Below are 22,222 nucleotides of genomic sequence, written 5' to 3' on the forward strand. Positions count from 1 at the left end.
GAGGAAGACTCTACCCCATCAAGCTGCCCCAATGGGCCACCTACAGAGTCAGGGTCCAATGTATCTGGTGTGCATTGATTTTCTCTGCCTCGAACCCGATTTGAGTGGATTGGGAAATGTTCTGGTGGTAACCGATCATTTCACCCGTTATGCCCAGGCTTTCCCCACCAAAGACCAAAAGGCCTCCACTGTGGCCAAGGTGCTCATGGAAAAATACTTTGTCCACTATGGATTACCACAGAGAATCCACTCAGACCAAGGAAGGGACTTTGAGAGTCGTCTGATCCGGAACCTACTGGACTCATTGGGAGTAGAGAAGACCAGGACTACACCTTATCATCCACAAGGAGATGCCCAACCTGAGAGGTTTAATCGGACCTTACTAAACATGCTTGGAACTCTAGAGACAGAGAAGAAGCAACACTGGAGCCAACACATATCAGCTCTGGTGCACGCTTACAACTGCACCACAAGTGATGTGACGGGTTACTCCCCCTACCGGCTCATGTTTGGGAGAGAAGCAAGATTGCCGGTGGATCTGGCCTTTGGCATTTCCCTAGACCATGCCTCTGCTACCTCCCACAAGGGATATGTGGACCTACTTAGACACAATTTGAAAGTGGCCCATGAACGAGCTCAGGCGGCCTCGGACCAAAGGGGAGCCCGCAACAAGAGGAACTTCTATCTGAAGGTTCGAGTGCAAGACCTGCAGCCTGGGGACCGTGTACTGCTACGCAATCTGGGGATCCCTGGGAAGCACAAGCTTGCTGATAGATGGAGATCGGAGCCCTATGTCATTTGCAGAAAGCTACCTGGATTGCCTGTGTATAAGCTAAAACCAGAGGGGAAAGTGGGGCCCTTGAAGACTTGGCACAGGAATCATTTGCTCCCGCTTACTGAAGCAGTCAGAATACCTCCAGTGAGAAATCCACCAGAATCTGTTTCCATTCTGGATACCCCGGGACCTAGCACTCGGTCTCAGACCTCCCGGGTTAGAGACGGACAAAATTCCCAACGAAGTGAAGGTGGAAGAGGAGAGCTTGAGTGGCTGTGGCCTTCATCAACTCCAGGAAATTCTGCCATAGATCTCCCACATACTGAGGATACACAGGATGGGACACTGAACCTAGAAGCTACAGAGTTCATTCCATCTAGTGGTGTGCCTGAAGGCTGGGAAGATATCCCTAGCATTTACTCAGAAGAGGAAGGAACCGATGTTCCAGAACCAGTGATGCTGTCAGAATGTGTTCCTGAAGTAGAGCCTGTGGCACCAGAGCCTGAAGTCCCAAGAGAACAGAGAGCTCGCCGAGTTGTGAGACCCCCCAAGAAGCTAACCTACTCTCAAATGGGGGAGAGCTCTGAGGACTCTGTTGTGACTGCTAGAAGAAGTGCTGAACGCTCTAATCCTTCCACTGACCATTTGGTGGAGGGCAACCCCAGCTCACTCTCTGGCACAGTTAGGCAGGCCACTCATGTCAGTGTGACCTGTTGGACAGGGAATCCCGCCTCTGAGTTCTGGTGGAAATTCCCTGTACCAACATCATACTCAGCACTTTCAAAATTGGTACAGGATATGTGTTAAAAGTTTATCTTTGGGGACCAAAGACTTTAAGTGGGGGGAGTGTGTAGCGGGGTCTCTTTAAGGACTATAAAACTACTGTTCCCAGAACCCCGCTGGTTCCCAGGATGTTGAGTTATGCCTCAAAGACTTATGGGGGGAGGAAATATAAGGAGGGGGAGAGGCCTAGTTCTCTCTCTTTGGACACCCCCTCTCTTCAAGCAAGAGGAGATCTGTGCTGAACTGCTGAGACAGGGCCTGAAGCCTGAAGCCTGGGCCTCTATTTTCCAAAGAGCTTTCTGCCAGCCTAGCTGCACCTGAGAGACATCTTCTCATCTTTGCTGCAGTACACCAGAAGGATTGAAGACTGGGAGGTCGGTGGATTCCTGTTCCTAGACGAAAAGGCAGAGAAACCAGATTTGGACTTGTCTGGGTGGTGAGAGCTGTCTAAAGACAGATGCTTTATCTTTATTATTATTCGTTTGGATTACAAAGTTGTTCTTCAAGTGCACCACCGAAAGATTGCTAGCGAATATTGTTTTACTGGACTTCCATCTAGATCAGTCAGACCTGACTGCACAGGTAGAAAATGCTGGATGTTAGTTTACCCATGCAGGGAAGTAGCTGAAAAAGGGCAGCGTTAGAGTTGCATAGCAATACTTTATTATGCTGATTACTCTGTTTATCTTTATCACTGGTTACTGCAGGGACCTGTTTATGTGCTGCAATCCAAATGTTTGATTCATGTTATTCCTTTTATAAAAACAATAAGTAAAGTCAGTTATATGCTTTCAAGGATTGTCTATGAGCTTGAGTTATCCACCCACGCACACACACATATTTAGAGTATAAGTGATTTAATGTGTATTGCTAGATACTAACTGTGCCAAAGTGGGTAGTGCAGATTGCTGGGGGGTTGGTGGAGCTGTGCTCAGGACCCAAACCAAACTTGCGGCCCTCTTAAGTGAGGGTATCGCTATACTAATAAAGTAGGAGATAGGCGGACAGATTGGGGTAGGGCATTCCATAGGATTGGAGAGGCTTTGGAAAAGTCCTGGAGGTGAGTATGGGAGGAGGTAATGAGGGAGCTACAGAGCAGGAGGTCTTGAGAGGAACGAAGAGAACGAGTAGGTTGGTATTTAGAGACTAAGCTAGTGATGTAGCTGGGAGCAGAGTTGTGGATGGCTTTGTTTGTAGTTGTTAGTATTTTGAATTTAATTCTTTGGCTGAGCGGAAGCCAGTGGAGGGATTGACATAGAGGAGTAGCAGACACCGGGCGATTGGTAAGGTGGATGAGTCTGGCAGCGGCATTCATGATGGATTGAAGAGGTGATAGACTATGTAGAGGTAAGCCAATGAGAAGGGAGTTGCAGTAGTCGAGGCGGGAGATGACCAGCGAGTGAATTAAGAGCTTTGTTGTGTCATTGGTTAGAAAGGGGAGTATTTTGGAGAGGTTGCGGAGGTTGAGGCGGCAGGATTTGGACAGTGATTGGATGTGTTGCTTGAAGGAGAGTTCAGAGTCCAGGACTACACCTAGAACCTTGGCGTGAGGGGATGGGCTTATGGTTGTGCCATCAATTTTGACAGTGAGATCAGGGGAAGGGGCATATGGGGGAGGAAAAATTCTAAGTTCGGTTTTGGATAGATTGATTTTGAGGAAGTGATGTGACATCCAGACTGATATATCTGATAGTAAATTAGTGATACGTGAGGAGACAGAGGGAGTGAGCTGAGGGGTAGAGAAATAGATTTGGGTGTCGTCAGCATAGAGGTGGTATTGTAAGTCGTGGGAGGCTATCAGTTGACCCAGGGAGGAGGCATAGATTGAAAATAGGAGAGGTCCAAGAACAGAACCTTGGGGGACCACAACAGAGAAAGGAAGAGGAGAGGAGGAAGTAGAGTTGTAAGAAACACTAAAGGTGCGGTTGGATAAGTAGGAAGAGAACCATCGTAGAGTACGGTCACAGAGACCAAAGGTGTGGAGTTTTTTGAGAAGGAGGGGGTGGTCAACTGTATCAAAGGCAGCAGAGAGGTCCAGGAGGAGGAGTACAGAATAATGACGATTGGTTTTGGCCGTTAGTAGATCGTTTGTTAGTTTTAGGAGAGCCGTTTCTGTGGAGTGTTGAGGACGAAATCCAGACTGAAAGGGATCAAGAAGACTATTATCAGCGAGGTGGACACTCAGTCGGTTGTAGACCAGGCATTCGAGTAGTTTGGATAAAAAGGGGAGCAAGGAGATCGGGCATAGGTTGTTAGGATTGGATGGGTCCAGTGAGGGTTTTTTAAGTATGGGTTTGACAAGTGCATGTTTTAGAGAGTTGGGGAAGATGCCAGAAGAGAGGGAGAGATTGAAGATATGAGTTAGAGAGTGTAGCATAGAGCCAGAGGCTGAACGCAGCATTTGCGAGGAAACAGGATCCAGAGGGCAGGTGGTAAGGTGGACATTACCAAGTAGTTTAGCAAATTCGTCTATAGTGGTGGGGTTGAAAGAGGAAATTAATGATTGTGCCTGTGGGCATGATGTGTAAAGCGTGGAGGGTATCGGAACAGTAGAGATCTCCGCGCGAATTGTATCAATCTTCTGTTTGAAGTGATTAGCAATCTCCTGGGCAGTGAGTGAGTTGGCGGGTGGAGGCGGTGGAGAATGAAGTAGAGAGTTGAAAGTAAAGAAGAGTTGACGGGGACGGGATGATAGGCTGCTGATGAGAGTGATAAAATAGTTCTGCTTGGCAGAGAGGAGGCTAGAATTGTATTTTTGGAGGGCAGATTTATATTGGTTGAAATCTCTCTGAGACTTGGTCTTGCGCCACAGGCGCTCATGAGCACGACTATGTTTTTTCAGACTTCTAGTGACATCTGTTTGCCAAGGTTGAAGGGGTCAGGGCTTGATGCCCATTCCCTGGACCCCAGCCATTAGTGAATGGTGAATCCCACACATGATGCACACCTCCAGGGACAGACCCACATCCTATCCAAATTGTTCTCCCAATGTTGGAACCAAGCATGACCATAACAAACCCAGACATGCGTCATAAGAACACTCCAGCCCTGGCAAACTTTGCCTATATACAGATGGAGAGACTGCAAGGTGGGGGTCCTGGGGGAAATTTGGGGTAATCATCAGGAGATCATCCCTTCCCCTTACCACTGTTATGGAGGATCTACCTGCACATTCATCTGATTCTCAGCAAGATGGAGGATACAGAGCGTGCATCCAAGAGACTCCTAGCTTCTGCACGCACACCCACACTTTGTGATAGTGCTGTGCCTAAAAAGTTGAGACAATCCACAAATAAGTATATCAATTATTATTGAAATTGTGTTATTAAGCCACATCAAAGGCTTCATACCCAACATTCTGTCCTACATGGGGGGATGACAGACATAACCTATTGCATAGCTGTATAGTGTCTAGTTATGAGTTATAGAGTTTATATATATATACAGTTTCTCATATTCTCACAAAAGTAAGTACACCCCTCACATTTTTGTAACTATTTGATTCTATCTTTTCATGTGACAACACTGGAGAAATGACACTTTGGTACAATGTAGTGAGTGTACAGCTTGTATAACAGTGTAAATTTCCTGTCCCCTCAAAATAACTCAACACACATCCATTAATGTCTAAACCAATGGCAACAAAAGTGAGCAATATACTGCCATTAGTTATTAGATTAAAAAATCAGAGTAAAGCCAGGATTAAGAACCATTTTATGTGATAGTAATTAATCAAAATTATACTGAGCGTATTTTATATTAGTCCAGTTACCAGAATACTTAAAGATATATATTCTTCTCACCCAAAATACAAAAAAATACACATTATGAAAATTGAATGTCTTATTTAAAAGATAGTTCAGAACACATTTTTCTGCTCTCAGACATGCCTAGTGGGTGATATTACCTGAAACTCACTAAAAAGGGAATCATCAGGCCGCGTACACACGCGGGGACTGTTCGCCCAACCTTGTCCGTCAAACAGTTTGGGCGGACAGTCCGCTCAAAATTAGCTTGAGCGGACTTGCCCACACACGACGCTTTTTGAGCGGACAGTTTGAGCGGACTGTTTGCCAAACAGTTCGCTCAACTTTAGAAATGAACGGACTCGCCCACATAAGGCGGAGGCAAGTCCGCCCATTTCGAGCGCGTGTACAGGTAGGCGGGGCCCGCGAAGGAGACGTCGCGGGCACCGCCGCCTGGAATGGACTTAAAGGGACACCCAACGCCGAAAAAAATCGGCGTGGGGGTTCCCCCAAAGTCCACAACAGACCCTTGTCCGAGCACGCTACCCGGCCGGCCAGGAAAGGGGGGGCGAGCGAGCGAGCGCGCCCCCCCTGAGCCGTACCAGGCCGCGTGCCCTCAACATGGGGGGTGCCTTGGGGAAGGGGGGCCGCGCGGCCCCCCCACCCCAAAGCACCTTGTCCCCATGTTGATGAGGACAAGGGCCTCTTCCCGACAACCCTGGCCGTTGGTTGTCGGGGTCTGCGGGCGGGGGGCTTATCGGAATCCGGGAGCCCCATTTAAGAAGGGGGCCCCCGGATACCGGCCCCCCACCCTATGTGAATGAGTATGGGGTACAATGTACCCCTACCCATTCACCTGTGAAAAAAAGTACCCAAAAAAAAACACAGCACACGAGATAAAATATTTTATTGCACAGCTCCGGGGGTCTTCCGTCTTCGGGGGTCTTCTCCGGACTCCTCCGCTACCTTCTTGTAGCTCTTTTGCTAGCGGAGGAGTCTGGCTTTCTTCCTCCCCGCCGCCGGCCTCTTCTCCCGACTTCGGGGGTCTTGTCCCCCTCTTCGGTTCTTCTGCCGGGCCACCGCGCCTTCTTATAGCTCTTTTAGAGGCGGTGGCCCGGTCTTCTGTCACTGCCGCCGCCGCCTTCCGTTCTTCTTCTTCTTCTTCTTCTTCTTCTTCTTCTTCTCCAGGAGATGTTGACACGTCGCTCCCTCCGGCCGGAATGCCAGAGCCGCGCTGTGCGGTCACTTATATAGTGCCAATGGGGCGGTGTCACATGGTATATGTCACATGGGTTGGTCACATGGGTTGATGTCACATGGGGACTATGACATCGTAAGGGGGCGGGGTCACCATGTGACATTAACCCATGTGACCAACCCATGTGACATATACCATGTGACACCGCCCCATTGGCACTATATAAGTGGCAGCAGAGGGCGGCTCTGGCATTCCAGCCGGAGGGAGCGACGTGTCAACATCTCCTGGAGAAGAAGAAGAAGAAGAAGAAGAAGAACGGAAGGCGGCGGCGGCGGCGACAGAAGACCGGGCCACCACCTCTAAAAGAGCTATAAGAAGGCGCGGTGGCCCGGCAGAAGAACCGAAGAGGGGGACAAGACCCCCGAAGTCGGAAGAAGAGGCCGGCGGCGGGGAGGAAGAAAGCCGGACTCCTCCGCTAGCAAAAGAGCTACAAGAAGGTAGCGGAGGAGTCCGGAGAAGACCCCCGAAGACGGAAGACCCCCGGAGCTGTGCAATAAAATATTTTATCTCGTGTGTTGTGTTTTTTTTTGGGTACTTTTTTTCACAGGTGAATGGGTAGGGGTACATTGTACCCCATACTCATTCACATAGGGTGGGGGGCCGGTATCCGGGGGCCCCGGATTCCGATAAGCCCCCCGCCCGCAGACCCCGACAACCAACGGCCAGGGTTGTCGGGAAGAGGCCCTTGTCCTCATCAACATGGGGACAAGGTGCTTTGGGGTGGGGGGGCCACGCGGCCCCCCCTTCCCCAAGGCACCCCCCATGTTGAGGGCACGCGGCCTGGTACGGCTCAGGGGGGGCGCGCTCGCTCGCCCCCCTTTCCTGGCCGGCCGGGTAGCGTGCTCGGACAAGGGTCTGTTGTGGACTTTGGGGGAACCCCCACGCCGATTTTTTTCGGCGTTGGGTGTCCCTTTAAGTCCATACCAGGCAGCGGTGCCCGCGACGTATCCTTCGCGGGCCCCGCCTACCTGTACACGCGCTCGAAATGGGCGGACTTTTCTCCGTGCGGGAAAAGTACGCCCATTTCAAAAGTTGAGCGAACAAGCCTACACACGGGCGGACTGTCCGCTCAAACCAAGTTTCAGCGGACAGTTTTTCGGAATTTCCGAAAAACCTTGTCCGTCCAACTGTCCGCTGAAACTGTCCGCTGAAGCCCCACACACGAGCGGACTGTCCGCTGAAACACTCTTCGGCGGACAAGGTTGGGCGAACAGTCCGCCCGTGTGTACGCGGCCTTAGATTTTTCTTAAACCAATAGATAAGAAGTCATACCTTTTGGGCTAAGCCTATTATAATTTGATGATCTTATTGTCTGAGATAGTATTTAAAAGAAGAAAGATGCCATGAAGGCAGACTCAAGAACATTCAGAAACACCTGATTACCATCAATCAGACCAATAGCTGTTTTGGAACGGGTAATTACGTTGTCTTGATTTTATCTTATAGTCATTTGTGTTATCTTAAATATTGACTTATTGAGTATATTACAATTGATATTTTTTCTCCCAAATCAATAACTGCCTTGTAAATTTTTCTCTAAAGATTCAATTTTATATATAATTTTCATTTTGTATAGTTTCCATTTTATGACATAACAAACGTCTAATTTTATTTCATGCTGTTAACCACTTACTTACGTGCAATATAGTGACGGTTGTATTTGTGAAATATAGACGTTCTGTCTAATTGTCATTTTACAAGGTTATTGATTCTATAGGGGAGTTTATCACTGTTGTACCACATCAAAGGTACTACACCCCAATTTAGCAAGTGTTTCAATTAACATTCAAGATTTTATGTAACGCATTTGGTATTTTAATTGTATGTGACATTTGTTTATGTCAACCAATATATAGAACTATTTTGTATGATTACATGTCTGGTGAATAAACTTCAGATTTTTAGACTGTGGTCATAATGGATTGAATCTGTATCTTAAAAATATCATCTTTAAAAATTACTTAATCATAAATACTGTGCAGGAAAACTTTCCTTAATAAGCACAACAGGTGGAACAAAAACCCTTGTTTCAAATTGGAGACTTTACAACATCTTAAAATCCCGGTGGGCTGGCAGTTCCTAGTCCAAGGCTATATTTTTTTGCTTCCCAGCTACAATATCTTGCTGGATGGGAGTCTGAACAGAAATCCCTTCCCGCCCAACGATTATTCTCTTTTACATTTAAGGGTCGGTTTCTACTCGATGTCCTTGATGGTGCAAGAGGGGGTGTCTCGCTTGCTGATATGCCTACTTGTATGTTAATCTGTAAAGTATGGGATACAGTTAAAAGAATGCTGGGTTAACTGGGTGGTATAGGACTCCTGCAAGGCTTAGTAGAATTTTCCATGGAACATCGGACAGATGCTGGAGATCACAGGAGGAAAGGGGCACACTCCTACATGTTTTTTGGTCATGTCCAATTTTAACACAATTTTGGTCAGAGGTCAAGGATATTGCCCAGAAATTCTCTGAGCGGCAAATTCCGGATGACCTGGCGTTCTTCCTCATCCACAACTCAGCTGCCCCAATTAAATATTACCAAAAATCAATCATCAGACACCGTCTGGATGCGGCCAAAACATGCATCCCACTGAAGTGGAAATCCAAACAACCCCCGTCTATCGGGATGTGGCTTCAGAAGGTACAATAAATTAATACATTTGAATACCTGATTCTAACAGCCTGACACCAACAAGAAAGATACTCCAAGATGTGGTCTCTCTGGAACATGTTTGTATACTCTGAGGAGGGTCGAGCCCTATTCGGCAGCACACCCTCTGAGTGACCCGACGGTTACACAACTCTTAGGTCCTAGGGATCTCCTCTCCTACCCCCCCTCTCCCCACCCCCTCCCTAAAGCCCCCCTACCCCCTCCCTAAATTTGCCCCCCTCTCTCCTTTATACTTTCCCTCTTTCTCTCTCTCTATCTCACTCTCCTGACTGTAACTTCTCCCCTCTCTTTGTTTCTTCTCTCTCTTGGTTTCTGGGCCTCCACGGCTGTGGCTGGCTCTAGTTACTCTCATATTTGTGTGATATATTATTAAAAATGAAGGGGGAGGGCCATGTGAGACTTCCATACTGTTCATTGCACCTTTTGCTGGAGCTGGACAGATGGCTGGTTTACTTTTCTCCTTGTATTGTTTTATAAACGTTCTGTACACCCTGTTATGTTTGATGTTTTGTATTGGGGGTCCCTAGGCCTCTCCTTTTGTCTAAATAAATAAAATTTGTAAAAAAAAAAAGAATGCTGGGTGTTTCATACCCTACCAGATATACTCCTATATGGGAAAATTATAGACTTCCTTTTGGCTCTTAGAGGCTTTCAGAGATAGGGAAAATTAGGAATAACAACTTTAGCTCAGCTGTATCAGAATGGTATACTTAAATCCTTTGAGGATTTGAGGGGGGATAGCTCTGTAGAAACCAATTGGTTTTACCAATTTCTTCAACTAAGACATGCTCTACATGCTCAGTTTTCTTCTGCTAAGGTATTTTTTCCCTCTATCCCTGTTTTAGAGAAAAATAGTACAGGCAGGGTCAATAAAAGGTCTTACTTCGGTTACTTATAGGGTATTGTTGGAAGGGTTCCTGTTGAACTTTCCCATCTTCTCTCAGACTGGCTGGAAGAAAGACATCTCTGAGGAGATCTGGGACAATTTTCTTCAGTCCCCGTCTTCGGTGTCTCTTTCTCCATTACACAGACTGACACAGATTTTTATTCTTCATAGAGTATATAGAACTCCACAGTTTCTCTGTGCAATTGGACTGAAATCTGAGCCAGCCTGTGCTAGATGTGGTAACACAGGTACGCTAATGCATCTTTTGTGGAGATGTTCAAAACTCAAAAGATACTGGGTGGAGGTGATTGGTATCTTGAACGGGATATTGGATATTAACATTCTGGTTGAGCCGTTTTATGTCTACTGTGTTATTGTGATACGTCTATTTACCTCCCCTATTGGTAACACTATAAGGCATGCACTTTTTGTTGTCCGTAGACAGGTTGCCCTTAAGTGGACCTCTCCTCGTTCACTGACTGTATCTGAGTGGATCGTAGATCTCAATAGGATTATTCTCTTTGAAAAACATACATACTCCCTAAGGAACTCCATGAATAAGTTTGATGCTGGATATACTGGATACTGTTATTTTTTTTTCTTCTTTTTTTGTCATATATTCTCCGAATAAGCAGGGGTTGGTGGGTAGGGGAGGTTTGTTGAAGGGTCCATTGATTAAAGGGTCCATCAGTGGCATTCTCCAGTGGGGAAGAACCATGGGTCCCCATGGCCTCCTACATCGTGGCAGTTGCAAAGAAAGAGACAGACAACTGCTCCTCAATTCTAAAGCTCCGGGCCCACAGCTCTCTCTCTTCTGACCATTGTCCCCATTTTATATCACAGGACCAGTGAGTCTGACCCAAAGAAAACCTGTCAAGCAGAAGAACCGGGAAAAATATTAACCATCACCCTCCCACCCTGGCAGCACCTAATTAACTTAACTTCAACCTGCTTATATTCTGACCAACTTCTCTTCATACAATGGACTTAAAATACTTGAGTTGTCGCCATACAGCTGACTTCACCTCTTTATTTTTTAAACTGTAAATAAAAGGATTTAACATGGGGACCACTGTTGAGCAAAGACAAAAGTTTACTTGACATAAAAGTGCCTCTTGGTGTGAAATATTGGCACACAATTGTTGTGTAGTGAAGAGCAACAACTGTTATGTGAGAGGAACATGTGTAGAAAGCTTTAGATCTCCCTGTAGTAGACTTCATTCTCAATATGGTGGCAATGATAAATGAATAGGAGACGAAGGTGAGCAGAAAAGGGGTGAAGGTTGAAAGTAAAACCCCCTCTGTGAAAATCAACAGTTTCAAAATGGAGGTGTCACTGCAGGAAAGGTTCATCAGGGCTACCATATCACAGAAGAAGTGATCAATTGTGTTTGAAGAGTAGCAGGAGAATCTAGATACTATGACCATAGCAGGAAGCATCTGTAGAAGACTAAATGACCAGCAGAATATGGCCAAACTAACACAAACTCTACCATTCATGACAGCTGAATAATGCAATGGCTTGCAGATGGCAACATAGCGGTCGTAGCTCATGGATGTAAGCAATATAAACTCATTGCCTGATAACCATGAGAACATACATACCTGTGCTATACAGTCATTAAAAGGCACCACATTGTTTTTTATTACAAAGCTACTTAAGATCTTATGTAGTGTCACTGTTGCAGAAGAAATATTGAGAATGGACAGATTACATAGGAAAAAGTACATGGGAGTGTGAAGATGAGAATCCAGGCAAACTAGCAGAAGAATGATCCAATTGCCACCAAGAGTGATGTTGTAAATGAAGAAAACCAGATAGAAGGTCAGAACCTGAAGTATAGGGACATCCGAAATTCCTTTAAGAATGAAATATTTCACCATTGTCTCATTTTTTGTAATCATGTTTTACTTAATAGGCACGAAGGGAACAAATCTAATGACTAGAATTTGTACCAAATTATGTCTGGCAGTATATCTATATAGCGATACCCTCACTTAAGAGGGCCGCAAGTTTGGTTTGGGTCCTGAGCACAGCTCCGCCAACCCCCCCGGCAATCTGCACTACCCACTTTGGCACAGTTAGTATCTAGCAATACACATTAAATCACTTATACTCTAAATATGTGCGTGGGTGGATAACTCAAGCTCATAGACAATCCTTGAAAGTATATAACTGACTTTACTTGTGGTTTTTATAAAAGGAATAACATGAATCAAACATTTGGATTGCAACACATAAGCAGGTCCCTGCAGTAACCAGTAATAAAGATAAACAGAGTAATCAGCATAATAAAGTATTGCTATGCAACTCTAACGCTGCCCTTTTTCAGCTACTTCCCCACATGGGTAAACTAACACCCAGCATTATCTACCTATACAGTCAGGCCTGACTGATCTAAATGGAAGTCCAGTAAAACAATATTCGCTAGCAATCTTTCGGTGGTGCACTTGAAGAACAGCTTTGTAATCCAAACGTATAATAAAGATAAAGCATCTGTCTTTAAACAGCTCTCACCACTCGGACAAGTCCAAGTCCGGTTTCTCTGCCTTTTCGTCTAGGAACAGGAATCCACCAACCTCCCAGTCTTGAATCCTTCTGGTGTACTGCAGCAAGGATGAGAAAATGTCTCTCAGGTGCAACTAAGCTGGCAGAGAGCTCTTTGGAAAAGAGCACAAGGCCCAGGCTTCAGGCCCTGTGCTTTCAGCAGTCCAGCACAGATTTCCTCTTGCTTGAAGAGAGGGGGGTGTCCAAAGAGGAAGAACTAGGCCTCTCCCCCTCCTTATATATCCTCCCCCATGAGTCTTTGAGGCATAACTCAAAACATCCTGGGAACCAGCGGGGTTCTGGGAACAGTAGTTTTATAGTCCTTAAAGAGACCCCGCTACATCTATTTTGGAAAAAAAAATGTTTGCCTTAATTTTTATGAGATAGCATCAGATTATAATAGCAGGTCAAGGTTGGTCCAGACAATGACAAGTTTTACTGCAGGAAATTCACCATTAGTTAGAAAAGCACATAGCTTTATTGATCAATTTCATGAATAAAAAAAATCTGAAAAACCCAGTAGTGTCTTCTTTTTATTAGTACCAGACGCAAGGCATAGAACAGGACTGTTAAATATGTATTCTGTAAAAAAAAGTTAGATTACCAGTTAACAGCCCACACCTGTGGTAGAAACACCAGCAACGTCAGAACGCCTTTTGTAAAATAATATACGGTATCAGGTCAGGTGTAGACTGAAAACTGAGATCCAGTTTTTTTCATAATGAAGACATCACAATGTTTCAAATTAAATGTATTTTAGTGCATAGAAAAAGTAATATATCAGGATACAAGAAATGAAACTCTTTGTGGTCTTTACAACAGATACAAAACATTAATCAAGGCAGCGCAACATATACAGACAAGTTCCCACTGTCACAATTGTGTTATCACAACAATGTATATAAGGGTAGATTCCACAGAGTAATCCTTGCAACTGTATGATCACTTCACATTGACACAAATAGGAGTGTTATTATCACGTATACATGCCTAATAAAAACAGTATATTAGGTTATAATGTCTGCAAAATGTACCCCTGCTATTAAGTGATGGCAGCTTTGCCTATTTATAGGTTCTTGCTGTAGGTGAGCGTTTTATATTCTCCTGAAAGCCCGTAAACAAGTCCTTAATTGACTGTATTCTCCAAAGACCACCTTTGATTGCTAGCAATTATTTATGTAATTCCCAAACTATACTAATTGTTTTTCAGACTCTAAACCATCTATAGTTACAGTATTACACACTATATGATGTACTGAGATGACCTGGAGAAGTAAATGATGGCCATCAAAGCATGAATGGTTATCAAAGAATTTACTCAGCAGCGCATCCACTTGGAAATAGTAAACTGCAGAAGGTTTTAATGCAATCCTGGTTTTGCAAAACTAAAGGCAAACAAATCTTGTACTGTAGAAAATATAAACAATGCAATGTGTGCAGCCGCCCGATTGCTTCCATGCACCCTCATAATTTGCATTTCATAAACCGTTGCACTAATATCATGCAAGAAAAAAAAAAAAAAAACGACAACTTTTTTATTTTCTAGGGTGTCTGCTTTCAGAAAATATATAATGTTTTAGGGTTTTAAGTAATATTCAGGCAATGATTTTTCAGGAGACTGGACAACCCCTTCCAGTCCAGGACATTTTTCAGTTTACAGCGCTATCACACTATGAATGACAATTACTCAGTTATGGAACATTGTACCCAAACAAATTTGATATAATTTATTTTGGGACAGAAAGAGATTTATTTTGGTGATATTTAATCACCACAGTTTTTTTTTTCTTTTTACTATATAAAGAAAAAAAGACTGATATTTATGAAGAAAGAAAACAGTTTTTAAAAAGTTTAAAACTGAAATGTATTTATTTTGCCAACATGTTTGTACTTTTTTCAGGCACTACCTATTTCAATTTCTGCAGCTTTTTTGTCAAATCCATGCCCTTTTTACTAAATTTATATGGACGAATAAACGACCGAGGATTAGTAGATGCCTCGTTATGTTACCCAAGTGCTTTGGCAGAGTAGCTGTCCCGGATGCATTCAAATATTATCAAGCTGCCCATCTTGGCAGAATGATTGATTGGTGAAAACACACAGATTTTAATCTCTGGACAGACATAGAACAACAGTTTAGTACCATACCCTTGCGTAGAATGTCTTGGTGTTAGGCAGCCCTACTGGCCTCTCTTAACCTCCCTGGCGGTATGATTATTTCTGATTTTAGGTGCTGAAAGCGGTACAATTATTTTGCATGGAAATTTGGCATTTTATATTGTAGGCTGCAATTCTTAGCCCCTGTACACACGGTCGGAGATTCCGACGGAATGTGTCCTATCAGACCGGTTTGTCGGATAATCCGACTGTGTGTGGTATGCATCGGACTGTTTCCGTCGAAATATCCGTCGGACCCAATTTTCCAACTTGTTGGAAATACTTTCCGACAAACTGGTCCGATAGGACATACTCCGATCATGTGTAGAGAATTATAGAGAACAAAGTGCAACGCATGCTCAGATCAAATTCCTACATCAAAGCTATTGGCTACTAGCCTGAACGTAGTCCCATCGTAATGAAATTACGTCATCACGTTCTGAATGATCTGATTTTTCGACAACTTTGTCCGACCGTGTGTATGCAACAGTTTCGGACAAGATCCGACGGATTTGGTTTTCGAAATCTCCGACCGTGTGTACAGGGGCTTAGGAATAACTCACTTAAATCTAGTAGACATCCCGGGTATGATAAAGTTTATAATATAATAAATAATGATAATAAATAATAATAAAAATAATTCAATAATGTAATCAAATCCAAAAACACAGAAATTTGCTCATTTGCAGAATTGTCGCTGTCATTAGATTTAGTGTTTGATGACGAATTTCCCCACAAATCGCTATCGCTCAATTCTGCAAGTGATTATAATTTATTATTGCTGTTTTCTAGCTGATCTAAAATCAGTTTTGACATAAAGGGACACTTTTTGGTTGCTATGGACAATCTCCAAATTCCAGGCAGAAAAAAACAGTATTTATAATATAAAAGTCCATGCAGGGGACTGGACAGACCACTAAGGAAAAAGGGATGTGTATTTTTTTTTATACAGTACTGTAATCTGTAAGATTACAGTACTGTATGTGTTTTGTGTATTTTTACTTTTTTGAATTTGGCGCCGATCTCCGCTCCTGTGCGTCGTAACGTCACAGGGAACGGAGCTCGGTGGCACTCGGGCACTGTGTGAATCGAGCGGAGAACAGCTTGCACACACAGCGGGGGGACATCGCTGGATCCAGGGGACAAGGTAAGTAACTCTCCCTGTATCCAGCGATGCGATCCCGAGTCTGGCACGGGGTTACCGCTCGTGGTACTGAAATTGCAGCCCGAGCCAGACTCGGGATTACCACCAGGGAGGTTAAAACACATCCCATTATAGGCCCCACGCTGCGAATTGGCTTTAGGATTTGCCAGAGTTCTCTTCTATAGAATCACAGTCGTTCCCCATTCTGGGGAACCCTAGTTTTCTTCCAGTTATAGAACCGGCGCGTTTAACAGTCTCTTGGAGAAGAGCTGTTTTCAGGCCTCACATTTATTGCTGAGACTTGGTCCACGGTGTCTTCATTGATGGAACTTGGGGGATGGTATGAAATAAACTTCTGGCAGGTGTTGCAGTTATGCCATTTTTTTGGATCTTTAGGACCACTGATAAATTATCAATGTCAACAAACAACATTTGAATCATATTGTGATGAAAAGGAACCTCTCTCTCTGATTATTTCCAAGATATATGCTTTGTTAATTGCTCCCTCAGATGACTTTGTGATGCCTGGCCTTAGTAAATGGGAAAGAGATCTCAATAAGATCTTTACACTAACTAGCTTAGCATCAGAATATTATCCATCTCTCGTTAAACTCATCTATCTGTACGCAAATTCAGGAATTTGATTATAAATTATTGACGCGTTGGTATTATACCCCGTCAATTCTTTGCAAATTTTTTTTCAAAGGCATCGGATGGCTGTTGGCGATGTAAAGAGGAACAGGGGACTTTATTTCACATCTTCTGGTCTTGTCCAAAGATAAGACAGTATTGATCGGAGGTACAGGGTATTTCTAAAAAATTCACAGACCTTCTAATACTAGAAGACCCTGCTTTTTTTCTTGCTTCACTCTTCACAAATTCTGCTACAGATATATATTGCTATGTGGCTGAACAGGGTCAGAAGTATAAATCCCATGGAGGACCTAGTGCTTTCCGCTCAAGACAGACAAAAACAATATAATAAAATGTGGTCATCTTGAGATCTGTTTGTATATTCAGAAGATGAGAAGAGGTTACTAAAGAGTTATTTGGGGGAGTTAGTTCCCCCCGCCTTTGTTCCCATCAATACACGCAGGTAATCCATGTCCTCTGAGAATTGTTGATTATGTTCTCTATGTTTTTTTTTGGTTCTGTTTTGTTTTGTTTCTTTTTCTTTTCTTAGTTTAAAAAAATATATACCGTATATGAAAAGGAGAATTGAAGAGTCCATTAGGGTAAATCCTGATGCATTAGTAGTAGTTATTTTCAAAAATATGACGACAAGAAGGGGCTTTATTGAGGCTAGAATATTATGTATATAGTTGTGGAATATTAAGCTACCCTAAAATGTATTGGTACTATAAGAGATTGTGTATGTATTTTGTGGAAATTGATGTCTTAATGGACTCCCAGATCTTCTAAAGAATTAAATTTAAAAAAAAAGGTTAAAACTTTGCAAATGTACACACCACTCCTCCACTGCCCTTGTCCGAAATCCAATAAGCATCTTCAGGCTTCCTAGGGGCATAATTTATGCCCCTAGGATAATTTATCTAGTTTCCTGACTACACATTTTTGGAGGCCCTGGAGCACCAGAACAGTAGAAATACCCTAAGGCATTTTTTAAGAGACATGCTGAGTCTTTTAAAGACTTCATTTTTTGCCACAAGATTGTAAATAATATGGAAAGAGAGTGAAAATTATTTTCTTTTTTTTCACTTTAGTAAGATATTTTTCACACACAGCATAGGCATATGTTGAATATTTTTCCAGGGCTTCTCTCCATTGGGTATGGGTTGTAGGAGGCCCACTGGGATCGCCAATAGCTCTCTGTCACCAATCTCGTAATTGCACTCAGCAGGTGACAATTTCTTGGAAAAGTAGCCACACAGATGCATAGCGCTCTCAGAGTTAGGACGTTGAGACAGAAGGGTGCCAACTCCAGTCTCAGAAGCATCAACTTCTAGGATAAAAGGCAATGTGGGATCAGGATGTGCCAACACAGGAGCAGCCTTGAGAGTCTCAAAGGCCTTAATGGACTCCGGGGACCAACTCTGTGGGTTACGTCCTTTCTGGTCATATCAGTCAGGGGCTTGACCAAAGACGAGAAGTTACAAATAAACTTCCGATAATAGTTGGCAAAGCCCAGGGAATGCTACAGAGGATGTAAACCCACGGGTCGAGGCCACTGTAGAACTGTCAAAAGTTTCTCTGGGTTCATCGAAAAACCAGCAGTGGAAATGACATAGCCCAGGAAACTCCTGGAAAACTGCCGGGGCATTACAAAGGCCAAAAGGCATTACCAGGTACTCATAATGGCTTGTTCTGGAATTAAACACAGTTTTCCACTCATCGCCCTCCTTAATCCGCACAAGTATGCCCTTCTCAAATCTAGCTTTGTGAAAACCGTTGCTCCCTTGAGGCGGTCAAATAACTCTGTAATCAATGGTATCGGATAGGCATTCTTAATCGTGACACGATTGAGACCCATATAATCAGTACAAGGTCTCAGTTCACCGCTCTTCTTCACAAAGAAGAAACCAGCACCAGCAGGAGACGAGGATTTGCGGATGAAACCTTGAGAAAGTGCGTCTGCAACATACTCCTCAATGGCCATATCTCCAAGACCGACAAAGGGTAAACCTGGCAACGAGGGGGTATGGCACCAGGTTGAAGGTCAATTGCGCAATCATAAGACCGGTGTGGAGGCAAACTACCGACTTGGCCTTTGTTAAAGCCATCTCTAAAATCGTGGTACTCCTCCGGGAGGGAGGTGAGTGAAGAAGTGCACAGGACCTTGGATACCTTCAGGAATCATGTCTCACTGCATTGTGGCGACCAGGAGAGAACCTCAGCACAAAGCCAATCAAAAGAGGGGTTGTGCCTCTGTAACCAAGGCTAACGAATAACCAGCGGAAACCTGGGTGAGGAAATAACTTGGAATTGGATTATCTCAGGGTGAAGAGCCCCTACGGCCATGGACAACGGAAACGTCTCATGAGTCACATGGGCAGGCTGTAGAGGTCTCCTATCAAGAGCCTCAATGGCAAGTGGAGTGTCACGCAGCTGCAGCGGAATCGAGTGCTGCGATACAAAGGCAGCATCAATGAACAGGCCTGCAGCCCCAGAGTCAATTAGAGCCTGTATCTTTGATGGACGACTCAGTCCAAGAAAGTGTGACCGAAACCAAGGCCTTATCCTTCTGAATAACTGGCGATAAAAAAAACACCACCTAAGGTCTGTCCATGACAGGGCCTCAAGGTTCGGGCGTTTCTTGGACGGGTAGGTCTAAAAGTGACCTGCCTGGCCACAATAAAAGAACAATCTCTCCCTCCTCCTAAAGGCCCTCTCATCCGCAGAGGTGAGCGAGGCACGGGTGGGACTGCAAAGCTCGGAGGCAAACATACAGAAGGCTTCTGAAAGGGCTCTTTCAAAGAAAGTCTTTCTCTGAAACTAGAGTCAATGAGGATGGCAAACAAAATCAAGCTCTCCAGGTCAGTGGGTAGATCTCGGGCTGCTATCTCATCCTTGATGGAATCTGAGAGACCATGAAAAAAAAGCAACCACGAGGGCCTCATTGTTCCAAGCAACCTCTGCTGCCAGAGTATGGAATTCAATGGTGTAGTTGGCAACAGTTCTCGTACTCTGTTTGATGGACATAAGGAACTTGGCAGCAGAAGCGGAGCATGCAGGAATGTCAAATACTCCTGTAAAGGAGGCCACAAAGTCAGGGTAACTCAAGACAACAGTTTTTTTCATCTCCCATAGAGGGTTTGCCCAGGCCAGGGCTCTCTCAAAAAGCAAAGATATCACGAAACCTACTTTGCTTCTGTCCGTGGGAAACGCCTGGGGCAGCATTTCAAAGTAAATCTCAACCTGGTTGGGAAAGCCTCTGCATTGAACTGGATCGCCCCCCAACCGCTGGGGAAGCAGAGTGGAACCAGTCATACCTCTTATAGAGGTAATACTCTAAGCGGGTGCCTGCACAGAGATTGGCGCAGTAGCAGGGATGGCCTGCAACTCAGGTTGTACCAGAGCAGGGGGGGATTCCAGGTGAGCCATGCGACTCAGGAGTGTTTGTAACGCTGTGGCAAACTGATCCATGCGGTGATCTTGCTCATCCAATCTGGAAAAAATATTACAGACGAGTGGATTAACTGTATCTTCTGAATTAATGGCCTTCGCCTACTGTGAGAAACCATGAACCAGACCGAGACAGAAGTACAATTAAATCACACTTGTTTATTAATAAAAATTAAAAAGGTAAATAGAGTAAGCGTAGTCAAAGCATAGCCAGAGTCCAGTAACTGGATCGGGTAATCAGCCAGGCCAGAAGTCAGGAATCCAAGTAGAGGAACAGCAAGCAGGATAAGGAGCCAGAAGGGATGTCAGCAAGCCAGTTTTTAAACAGGAAGGCAGGAGATGGTTTCTTGTGATGTGACTAAGGCGAAGGCAGAGATGAAGTGAGCTGGACAGCTTTAAGTAGACAGATCAGATGAGCATGATCAGGAACAGCTGGGTAACTGTGGAGAGAGATGAGAGCTGGCAATTAGCCGACAGCTGAGCAGCCAGCCCAGAGAAGGAAGGACAGCCAGCCCTGACACCCACTCTCTTTACTAAGAAGGGGGGAAGGGCAGGAGAGGGGGGCATGAAGAGATAGAATTAGGATGATGTTGTTAAACTGCTTAACCTATGACAAGGGTTAAATACTCCAGAAAAGGGGTACAAGGTACTAAATGAAATTGGAAGGTACTCTGCAAACATTATATTTTTACAAGAAACTCATATAGCACAAAATACAAATGTAAAACTATACTCAATATTCTATCCAATATCGGACTATGGAGACTCCCCTACAAGAAGAGCGAAAAGGTAGCAATAGGAATGGCAAAAGATGTAAGCTTTGTATTGGAAGATGGGAAAGTAGATCCAGAAGGACGTTAACTATTTTTGAAAGGAAACTTACAGGGGATGGAGTGTACACTGGCTAGTGTTTACTACAAAAGCTATTTGAAAGAGATCTTGAATTTAAATAATGGACTTTATAAAAGGCAATATAGTCTTGGCAGGAGACTTTAACTTTTGTTTGGATCCTCAAATAGACAGTACGTCAAATGCATAGGGGACTGGAAATTACCAACTAAGAATGATAAAGAAAAAATGACATCAATGCCAGTTGGTGGATGTATGGAGGGCCCAACATCCAAGGGCAAGAAACTATTCATTCCATTCCTCAGTGTATAATACATACTCAAGATTAGATTATATTCTGGTGGAGCATAGACTTTTGGAGACAGTAGTTAATTCATCCAATGAAATAACAACACTCTCAGATCAGGCCCCAGTAATTGTGGAGTTGAGGCCCAAGGGGACCCAGAATAGGATAAATAAATAGAGATTGACTGAAGATCTGACACAATATAGATGTGGAAACAAAAATAAAAATAAATAAATAGAACAATATTTTCTGTTTAATGGGTCCCTGGAGGTCTCAAAGGCTACAATATGGGAAGCGCATAAGGCATATATCAGGGGTTTACTGATTTCTATAGGAGCCAGGAAAAAGAAGGCAAGATCAAGAGACATGGAAATTATAATAAAAGAAATACATGAACTGGAACAGACGCATAAAAAGAGTCTAGATGTTGAAATACATCAAAAATTAACAACTAAAAGAGATCATCTAAGAGACTTGTTGGAGCAGGGAACAAGAAAAGTTTTTAATAAACTGGTGAAAGACAGGTATAAATGGGGGAATAAACCAGGAAAATATCTTGCCAAAACTATAAAATATTAAAAATATTAAAATTATATAGAAAAGATAAAATACAGTATAGGAGAAATGGTATAAGAAACATCAGTAATTGGAAAAGTTTTCCAAAGTTAATACAGTGCTCTCTATTCATATGGGAGAAGGAGACACGAGAAGTAGAAACAAAAAGAGACAAAAAATACAGGAATATTTAAAAAAAGCAAAACAACCAAAAGTTTCAATGGAAAAACTACAGGCCTTGGAAGATCAAATAACATATGAGGAGATCAGAACAGCAATAAATAATAAAGCAATAGGTAAAAGCCTGGGGTCTGATGTATTTACAATAAGATATAAAAAATTTAAGGAACAACAATTACCAAAATTATGTGAATATCTGAATGACTTGGGCCGAGGGGGAGGAGGTGAGGGGAAAGTCCCTGTGGGCATATGTTATGGTTATACCCAAAGAGGGAAAAGATGCTACACTATGTTCCAACTA

This window comes from Lithobates pipiens, unplaced genomic scaffold (genome assembly GCF_037356315.1).
Source record: "Lithobates pipiens isolate NorthernLeopardFrog02 unplaced genomic scaffold, aLitPip1_a1.2 Scaffold_1, whole genome shotgun sequence".
NCBI lineage: Eukaryota > Metazoa > Chordata > Amphibia > Anura > Ranidae > Lithobates > Lithobates pipiens.